The 10,243-nt window shown below is 40.1% G+C and overlaps 1 long non-coding RNA gene across 1 annotated transcript in view; it reads right to left on the bottom strand.

The window, feature by feature from the left end:
- Positions 1-307: 307 nt before the first annotated feature.
- The window catches only part of LOC145536380 (uncharacterized), a 174,889-nt gene continuing 164,953 nt past the window's right edge, over positions 308-10,243 (bottom strand). Inside the window, exon 5 of the long non-coding RNA XR_014075810.1 lies at positions 308-2,009. This is a non-coding gene — a long non-coding RNA (uncharacterized LOC145536380). The remainder of the gene's footprint in view (positions 2,010-10,243) is intronic.

Raw genomic sequence — 10,243 nt, 5'->3', positions numbered from 1 at the left:
TGAATAAATGTAAAGCTGATAAACTTAGCTTCACTCATACATTTCTCAGCTTGGTGATACGTTCTCCCAGAAATGGCAGACTCTACCATTAACAGGATCTGAATATCCGATCATAAAGAAATTCAGAGTCTTAATGTTTTGTGTAAGGAAGGGAGAGGTCAAAGGAAAGAAAGAAGGGAAGAACCTGAAAGATCTAACTTAATGACGTCAGTCAAAATATCGAGTCTTCTCCTAGAAGTCACCAATTCAGCCCTAACCCAATACCATGTTCTCTTTATATTTGTTCTGGTTCCAATGCTAGAAAGGAATTTTTTTCTTTTTATATTTAACTTTGAAGAACCTGGGCTTCCCTTGTGGCTCAGCTGGTAACGAATCCATCTGCAATGCAGGAGACCTGGGTTTGATACCTGGGTTGGGAAGATCCCTGGAGAAGGGAAAGGCTACCCACTCCAGTATTCTGGGTTGGAGACTTCCATGGACTGTATAGTCCATGGGGTCGCAAAGAGGCGGACACAACTAAGTGACTTTCACTTGAAGAGCCTTTGGTCAAGATGGGACTTTGATAAGAAGGGGAGTTCAGTTCAGTTTAGTCACTCAGGCGTGTCCAACTCTTTGTGACCCCATAGACTGCAGCACACCAGGCTTCCCTGTTCATCACCAAATCCCGGAGCTAGCTCAAACTCATGTCCATTGAGTCGGTGATGCCATCCAACCATCTCATCCTCTGTCTCATCCTCCCGCCTTCAATCTTTCCCAGCATCGGGGTCTTTTCCAGTGAGTCAGTGCTCCGCATCAGGTGGCCAAAGTATTGGAGCTTCAGCATCAGTCCTTCCAAGTAACATTCAGGACTGATTTCCTTTACGATTGACAGGTTTGATCTCCTTGCAGTCCAAGGGGCTCTCAAGAGTCTTCTTCATCACCAGAGTTCAAAAGCATTAATTCTTTGGTGCTCAGCTTTCTTTATGGTCCAGCTCTCACATTCATACATGACTACTGGAAAAACCATAGCTTTGACTAGATGGACCTTTGTCAGCAAAGTAATGACTCTGCTTTTTAATATGCTGTCTAGGTTGGTCATAACTTTTCTTCCAAGGATCAAGCGTCTTTTAATTTCATGGCTGCTGTCACCATCTGCAGTGATTTTGGAGCCCCCAAAAATAAAGTCTGTCACTGTTTCCACTGTCTCCCCATCTATTTGCCATGAAGTAATGGGACCAGATGCCATGATCTTAGTTTTCTGAATGGTGAGTTTTAAGCCAACTTTTTCATACTCCTCTTTCATCAAGAGGCTCTTTAGTTCTTCTTCACTTTCTGCCATAAGGGTGGTGTCATCTGCATATCTGAAGTTATTCATATTTCTCCTGGCAATCTTGATTCCAGCTTGTGCTTCATCCAGCCCAGCATTTTGCATAATGTACTCTGCATATAAGTTAAATAAGTAGGGTGACAATATACAGCCTTGATGTACTCCTTTCCCAATTTGGAACCAGTCTGTTGTTCCATGTCCTGTTCCAACTGTTGCTTTTTGACCTGCATACCTTACCTGCAGGAGGTAAGGTGGTCTGTTATTCCCTTCTCTTGGAGAATTTTTCACAGTTTGTTGTGATCCACACAGTCAAAGGCTTTGATATAGTCAATAAAGCAGAAGTAGATGTTTTTCTGGAACTCTCTTACTTTTTTGATGATCCAGCGGATGTTGGCAATTTGATCTCTGGTTCCTCTGCCTTTTGTAAATTCAGCTTGAACATATGGAAGTTCTCAGTTCACATATTGTTGAAGTCTGGCTTGGAGAATTTTGAGCATCACTTTGCTAGTGTATGAGATGAGTGCAATCGTGCGGTAGTTTGAACATTTTTTGGCATTGCCTTTCTTTGGGATTGGAATGAGAACTGACCTTTTCCAGTCCTGTGGCCTCTGCTGAGTTTTCCAAATTTGCTGGCATATTGAGTGCAGCACTTTAACATCACCATCTTTTAGGACTTGAAATAGCTCAGCTGGAATTCCATCACCTACAAGGGCAAAAGAACAAGTCCATTTGAACAGATGTGTGGGGTAATTTCATTGGTCAATCTCACCTATCCAGGGGCATTAGAAAGATCATATACAGTCTCCATGAAGTGTGCTTCCAAGACTGGGCTATAACTGCAAAATATCTTTTGCCCCATTACTTTACTAGGGTTCATAGAAGCAGTGGTTGACTTAGAAATAGATGTATTAAGGTAGAGCCTTAGGCTGGGTGGAAGGGGTGGTGATGTAGCCAACAGGTATGTGATCTATGCAGAAGTGTAGCTTCACTCTGATCCCACAGGGAAGCTCTAGAACACTAATCCTACACCTGTAAGCAAGTAAGTGTTAGTTGCTCAGTCATGTCCTACTCTTTGCAACTCCATGGACTGTGACCTGCCAGGATCCTCTGTCCATGGGATTCTCCAGGCAAGAATACTGGAATGGGCTACCATTCCCTTCTTCAGGGGATCTTCCTGACCCAGGGATTGAACCTAGGTGTCCTGCATTGTAGGCAGCTTCTTTACCGTATGAGCCACCATTGGCCTAACACTGCAGTAAGGAGAAGAGCATAACTGGGGGCAATTTCTGCCCAGATTTCTGGGTAATTTCTCTGCAGAAGTTATTCCATAAGCTATCAGCCAACAGTCCCAGCAGCTGGGACATGAGTGCTAGGGCAGGAAAGGGGAAACTGGATGAAGCAGCAGCAGCAGCATCTACCACCCCCTCTACCATTATCTTCTAATTCAGGAGTCAGCAAACCTTTTCTATAAAGGGCCAACTAGAAAAGAATTTAAGCTTTTGCCATAGTCTCAGTCACAACCATTCAGCTCTATCATCATCACACAAAAGGAGCCATAAACAAAATGCAAATAGTGGACAAAGCTGTGTTCTAACAAAATGTTATTTACAAAAATAAGTGCCTATGTTTTTAACCTGTTCTTTGAAGACATAAAGCCATCTTGGTCTGTCATCAGTACCAGGCAGATATGAAATGTGGTGGAAAAGTTTGGGCTTCTAATTACAGCCTTGTCTCTCCATCTTTTTCAGATGCAGGTGCCAGAATCCCAACTCTAATGAGCTCAAAGGAAATGCAGTCAGGAAGAGGGAGTGCTTACTTAGTGACTCAAGTAACCTAACCATGGTTGAGCTGGCCTCAGGAACAAACAGTTCCAGGAGCTTAAACTCCTTAGGAACTGCCCTCTGGCTTATTCAGCATTTTGGCTTTGGTCTCTCTTACTATCTGTAGACTTTATTTCTGTGCTAGGGAACATGGCCTCTGGCAGTTCTGAACTCAAATATTGATGCCCTCAGCTCTGGAGAGGAAAGAAGATCTTCTCTACCCAAAGCTAAGAAAGAAGGTAAGAAAGTTGGATCACGTGCTCATCCATGGGTTATTCACCCCCTCCTTTCTCTCGTCATGAGTAAGGTGACAGAGTCTCACACAATGAGAGTCCAGAACCTGGCCACTGGGGAAACATTTTGACCCAGAGTCTCCCCCAAATTATGTCAATTATATTAACCTTGAGCTACTAACCTGGAGTTTCAGTTTCTCGTCCCTCCTCAATGCCTACAGTAATATTTTAGTACTCAACAGATATTCCCTGAGCACATACTATGTGCAAGGTACTGTGCTAGGTAGGTAGTATGGATTTAGTTTTACCAAGACAAAAATGTCTCTGCCTTCACTTAACTTCCTACAAGGGAGCACTGCAAACCCCAGAACAGCCAGTCTTCATCTTTTGTCTCAGTGGTTTGAGAATCACAGAACAGGGTATGTTGTTTGAAGGAATAGTCTCCATTCACTGTCTCCACTTCTTCCCTCATTTTCTCTGTGCTACTGCATTGTCCTTCATCATTTCACTGAAACCACTCAGGAAAAAGTCAGCAGGGACCTCCTTATTGCCAAAAGGAGTGCACCATGTTTGTCCTTACTTGCATTTGAGAGGGAATGGGGAATGGTTACTGATGAATATGGAGTTTCTTTGTGGGGTGATGAAAATGTTCTGGAAGTGGATAGTAGCAATGGTTGTACAAATTTGTGAATATACTGAAAACTACTGTACACTCCTAAAGGATAAATTTTATAGTATGTGAATTATATCTTAATAAAGCTGTTATTAGAATACAGTAAATAATAAACTAGAAAAAATAGATGAGGCAGGAGTGCTTGCCAGCTACAACCTATGTATAGGGAAGTCACGGGACCTCCTCGGTGACATCAAGGCCAAAGCCTTCAGAGTGCTTTCAGCATCTTTTGAACCCATAAGTGTGACTTCATGGTACAATAAGGGATTGCAAAGGGTTGAGTATTCTTTTCCAGAGATCCACCTAAAACATCCAGTTTGTGTGCAGTTTGAGGGGCAGATGAGGCGGAAGAACAATCCTGTTTGAGCATCTGCCCTTGGCATACCAACTATCAGGGATGGATTCAAATGTGTAATTATACACTGCTTCAGAAAATGAGTCAGAGAGGAAGTAAGCAGAAAAACTGACATGTCTGCTAAATGGGAGGAAATTGAATGAAAAGACAGCTTCAGGGCCAACTTCATGGGTGTACAGCCTGTGCAGTCATACAGGACCCCACAGTCAGAAAGGTCTTGCACTTGGTTTAATGCTGTGCTGTCACTGTCTTGACATTCTTAATAATTTTATCTTCAAACTTGTGTTTTCTAAGGGAAATCTGATGGAACAACAGAGCATGAGTGTCAGCAGAGAACATATGGGCAACATGTGTATCTGCTGTTCCTTGTGATCCCGTTCACATATAACATTCACAGTATCTCATGAGCACAGAATTCCAGTAGATCCATGTTGCATCAAGAGTGCAGTGACCCTACAGGGCTTCACTGATAGCTCAGTAGTTAAGAATCTGTCTGCCAATGTAGAGCACATGAGTTCAGTGTGGTCTGGGAAGATTCCACATGCCGTGGGGGAACTAAGCCCACATGCCACAACTACTGAGCCTGTGATCTAAAGTCCATGCTCTGCAACAAGAGAAGCTACCACAGTGAGAAGCCTGTGCACTTCAATAAAGAGGAGCCCCTGCTCACCACAACTAGAGAAAGCCTGCATGCAGCAATGAAGACCCAGCACAGTCAAAAATAAATAAAGAATTTTTTGAAGAGTTCAGCAACACTAAAAGTGAGTACAGGGCAAGTGCACTACATCCATGGCTAAGTAGAGGCAGTGATAGCCTGCAGAAGCCACGTATACCATTTGAACTAGAACTTGCTAGGATGGCAGTGTTCTAAGAAACACAAACAACCAAGGGGCCTATTATATCCTTTCTTACTCTTGTTACTTTGCTGCATTAGCCAACCACTTATTCTGAAAATGATGACACAGAAGGAAAAGGGAAAGATAGGGAAACCCACAGTTCTTTTCAGTTTTTCCTTACTCATCAGTAAGCTGAAGTGCTGGTAGAATGTGAGCATACTAAGAAGTGAGATAAAAATATTTGGCTTCATCTTCAAATTTTTAACAATTTCATTTTTGTTGTGTTTTGTAAGTTAAGCCCAATGAGACAATAAAGCAAAAGAGATAGAAGCAAATATATATATATATATATATATATATATATATATATATATCGGCTTCATTGTGTGTAATATTTCCAGTGTTCTGGTAAGAATTAAATATATAAGTACCTACGAGCTACAAAATACCAAGTGCCTAATTTTGGTGATTCAGCATATAGGTTAATTTGCATTTAAAAGAAGAATTGGGCACTATAAAGATGAGTGGTAAAATTCATGCTAATAATTCAAATATGTAATTTTTCTTGATTTAGAATCACATTAAATAGCAAATAAAGAATATCATGACAAATTGAGAGAGAAACCATGGAGGAAAGGACAAATTAGTACCACTTAGTATCTTTAATGTCACTTTGTTCTTGCTTTTTGTACAAAGGGCCCCACATCTTTCTTTCGCACCGGGCCCTGCAATTTATGTAACTGGAGATTACTTTGATGTCTGCATTTGTGGTTCTCAAAAAGCCTGCTGCTTCACAAGCCTACACTTCATGTTGGAGTCATTGTGTGGGTGTAAATTGTGTCAGTGGGTGTGTGTTAGCAGGAGTGTGGTGAGGCAAGGAAGATGCTAGAGAGGAGGCTGACAGTAGCAAGTCCAAATTAAGAACACACAGAGGGGTTACAGAAATGGAGGTGCTAGTTGGATTCTCTGAGGGGCTCACTCTCAGTATTAAAGTCACAGAAAAAGAGCTGAGGTCTTACTTGAAATTTTCCAAGTCAAAGGATGAGGAAAGAGATGGGGTGGAGGAGGAGTTTCTGCTTCACCATGGCAGCAAAAAGGTTTTCAGATGCCTGAGTGAGACAGTTCTCCCTTGCAGCTAAAGGTACAGAATGTGAAGGAAAATCAGAATTGGTCATGTCATTTGTTGTGAAATATAAAGCAATCTCAAGATTTACTCTGTGTTTTACCTTTAGTGTTTTTGTGAAAAAGAGTTGCTGCCTCCCAGGGCCTGGGCAGTGAATGTTTTCAAACTCATTACCTCTCATTGCACAAAATGAGTTTTAGATTATTTTCTCTATTTTTTAACATCTGTTTGAGGAGCTCAATATTTAATATATATTATCCTGCAATCGGTATTAAAACATTTTAAAGATACAAAATTGAAGCTCAATGAAATTAAGTAGTTTTACTCAAAGTCACACATAAAGGCTAAGTTAGTTAGTGTCAGTTGCTCAGTTATGTCCAATTCTTTGAGACCCCATGGACTGTAGCCTGCCAGGCTCCTCTATCCATGGGATTCTCCAGGCAGGAATATTTGAGTCAGTTGCCATTCCCTTCTCCAGGAGATCTTCCCGATCCAGGGATCGAACCTAGGTCTCCCGCACTGCAGGCAGATTCTTTACCATCTGAGCCACCAGTGAAGCCCCACAAAAGGGTGAAGAAGAGCCCAAATCTGTTGCTGCTTGATATAATGAATGGGGCACTGGATCTTGTTCCCTTACTTTATAAAGATAGACCATGATTCCCTAATTCAGTATTGGTTGTGTGGTTTTGTGGGCTGAAAGGAATAATCACTCATTTTAAACTAAGAGCTACTTCAGATATTATAAGTCAGCTGATTAGCAATCCTAATTCATCTGCAACATTAATTCTCTTTTGCCATATAACATACCATATTGAGGGATTCTAGGGATCATAACTTGGACATATTTGGGAATACATACACACATGATACAAAAATGAAGAAATATATAATTCAATGATACATTTAGAGACTTCAATATTTGACTCCCCCAAACTGAGAAAACAACTAGCTGGAAAATCAGCAAGGATGTAGAAGACTTGCTATGCCTTGCAAGTACAATACCAAACAACTTGATCTAACTGGTATCTATAGAACACTCCACTAAACAATGTCATACACATTCTTTTCAAGTACATATAGAACTTTTTGCAGGATAAATCATATTCTAAGCAATAAAATTAGCATTAACAAATTTAAAAAGATTGAAATCATTTCAAGCATATTCTGTGAAATATAATGGAATTTAATTTGAAATAAAACACAGAAAATATTGTGAGCTCCAAAACTATTTCATAATTAAATATCACTTTTCTAAATTACCCATAGGTCAAAGAAGAAATTACAAGGAAAAGTATGTTTGAACTGTATGAAAATGAAATCACACCATATAAAATTGTTTCATATGCAGCTAAAGGAATGCTAAGAGAGGAGTTTATATCCATAAACAGCTATGTTAGAAAAGAAGACCTCAAATCAATATAGTAAGCTTTTTTTTTGTAAATTAATTTATTTAACAGGAGGCTAATTACTTTACAATATTGTAGTGGTTTTTGCCACACATTCACATGAATCAGCTATGGGTGTACATGTGTCCCCCATCCCTCAGGGTTGTCCCAGTACACCGGCCCTGAGCTGCCTGTCTCGTGCATCAAACCTGGACTGGCGATCTATTTCACATATGGTAATATACATGTTTCAATGCTATTCTCTCAAATCATCCCACCCTTGCCTTCTCCCACAGAGTCCAAAAGTCTGTTCTTTACCTCTGTGTCTCTTTTGCTGTCTCGCACAAGGGGTCATCGTTACCCCATATATATTCCATATATATGTATCATTATATTGTATTGGTGTTTTTCTTTCTGACTTACTTCATTCTGTATAATAGGCTGAATCTGCTCCCAAAATGAGATAATTAAACATATGGCAAGAAGAAAGAAAAAATAAAAATTAGAATGGAAATCAATGAAATATGAAACAAAATCAATAAAGAAAAATCAATTCAACCAAAGTTAATGCTCTGAAAAGATAACAAACTGACCTTACAGAACACAGAAGAACTATAAGGGAATACCATGAACAACTTTATGACAAGTCAGTTTAAATGAAATGTATCTTTCAAGTTAAATGAAATGTATCTTTCTGCTTAAATGAAATGTATGAATACCTATGAATTAAAATACCCACAAATTTAAATGAAATGTATGAATACCTTACAATTATACAGTGGAAGGGACAAATAAATTTAAGCGATTAGATCTGATAGACAGAGTGCCTGAAGAACTATGGACAGAGGCTTGTGACATTGTACAGAAGGCAGGGATCAAGACCATCCCCAAGAAAAATAAATGCAAAAGGCAAAATGGTTGTCTGAGGAGGCCTTATAAATAGCTGTAAAAAGAAGAGAAGTGAAAGACAAAGGAGAAAAGAAAAGATATATCCATTTGAATGCAGAGTTCCAAAGAATAGCAAGGAGAGATGAGAAAGCCTTCCTCAGCGATCAATGCAAAGAAATAAAGGAAAGCAATAGAATGGGAAAGACTAGAGACCTTTTCAAGAAAATTAGAGATACGAAGGTAACATTTCATGCAAATATGGGCACAATAAAGGACAGAATTGGTATGGACCTAATAGAAGTAGAAGATATTAACAATAGGTGGCAAGAATACACAGAACTATACAAAAAAGTTCTTCACGACCCAGATAATCATGATAGCGTGATCACTCACCTAGAGCCAGACATCCTGGAATGTGAAGTCAAGTGGGCCTTAGGAAGTATCACTACAAACAAAGCTAGTAGAGGTGATGGAATTCCAGTTGAGCTATTTCAAATCCTAAAAGATGATGCTGTGAAAGTGCTGCACTCGATATGCCAGCAAATTTGGAAAACTCAGCAGTGGCCACAGGACTGGAAAAAGTCAGTTCTCATTCCAATCCCAAAGAAAGGCAATGCCAAAGAATATCCAAACTACTGCACAATTGCACTCATCTCACACGCTAGCAAAGTAATGCTCAAAATTCTCCAAGACAGGCTTCAACAGTACATGAACTGTGAACTTCCAGATGCTCTAGCTGGATTTGGGAAAGGCAGAGGAACCAGAGATCAAATTGCCAACATCTGATGGATCATCAAAAAAGTAAGAGAGTTCCAGAAAAACATCTACTTCTGCTTTATTGACTATGCCAAAGCCTTTGACTGTAGGGATCAAAACAAACTCTGGAAAATTCTTTAAGAGATGGGAATAACAGACCACCTTACCTGCCTTCTGCAGGTAATGTATACAGGTCAAAAAGCAATAGTTAGAACAGGACATGGAACAACAGACTGGTTCCAAATTGGGAAAGGAGTACATCAAGGGTGTATATTGTCACTCTGCTTATTCAACTTCTATGCAGAGTACATCATGTGAAATGTTGGACTGGATGAAGCACAAACTGGAATCAAGATTGCCGGGAGAAATATCAGTAACCTCAGGTAGGCAGATGACATGATCCTCATGGCAGAAAGTGAAGAAGAGCTAAAGAGCCTCTTGATGAAAGTGAAAGAGGAGAGTGAAAAAGTTGGCTTAAAGCTCAACATTCAGAAAACTAAGATCATGGCATCCAGTCCCATCACTTGATGGCAAATACATGGGGAAACAATGGAAACAGTGACAGACTTTATTTTCTTGGGCTCCAAAATCACTGCAGATGGTGACTGCAGCCACGAAATTAAAATACACTTACTCCTTGGAAGAAAAGCTATGACCAACATGGACAGCATATTAAAAAGCAGAGACATTACTTTACCAACAAAGGTCCATCTAGTCAAAGCTATGGTATTTCCAGTAGTCATGTATGGATGTGAGAGTTGGACTGTAAAGAAAGCTGAGCACTGAAGAATCGATGCTTTTGAACTGTGTTATTGAAGAAGACTCTTGAGAGTCCCTGGGACAGCTAGGAGATTCAACCAGTCCATCC

The sequence above is a fragment of the Giraffa tippelskirchi genome, chromosome X (assembly GCF_054371585.1).
Source record: "Giraffa tippelskirchi isolate mGirTip1 chromosome X, T2T-mGirTip1v1.2.pri, whole genome shotgun sequence".
Lineage (NCBI taxonomy): Eukaryota > Metazoa > Chordata > Mammalia > Artiodactyla > Giraffidae > Giraffa > Giraffa tippelskirchi.
The sequence above is the reverse complement of the archived record's forward strand: the minus strand, read 5'-3'. Positions and strand labels throughout refer to the sequence as shown.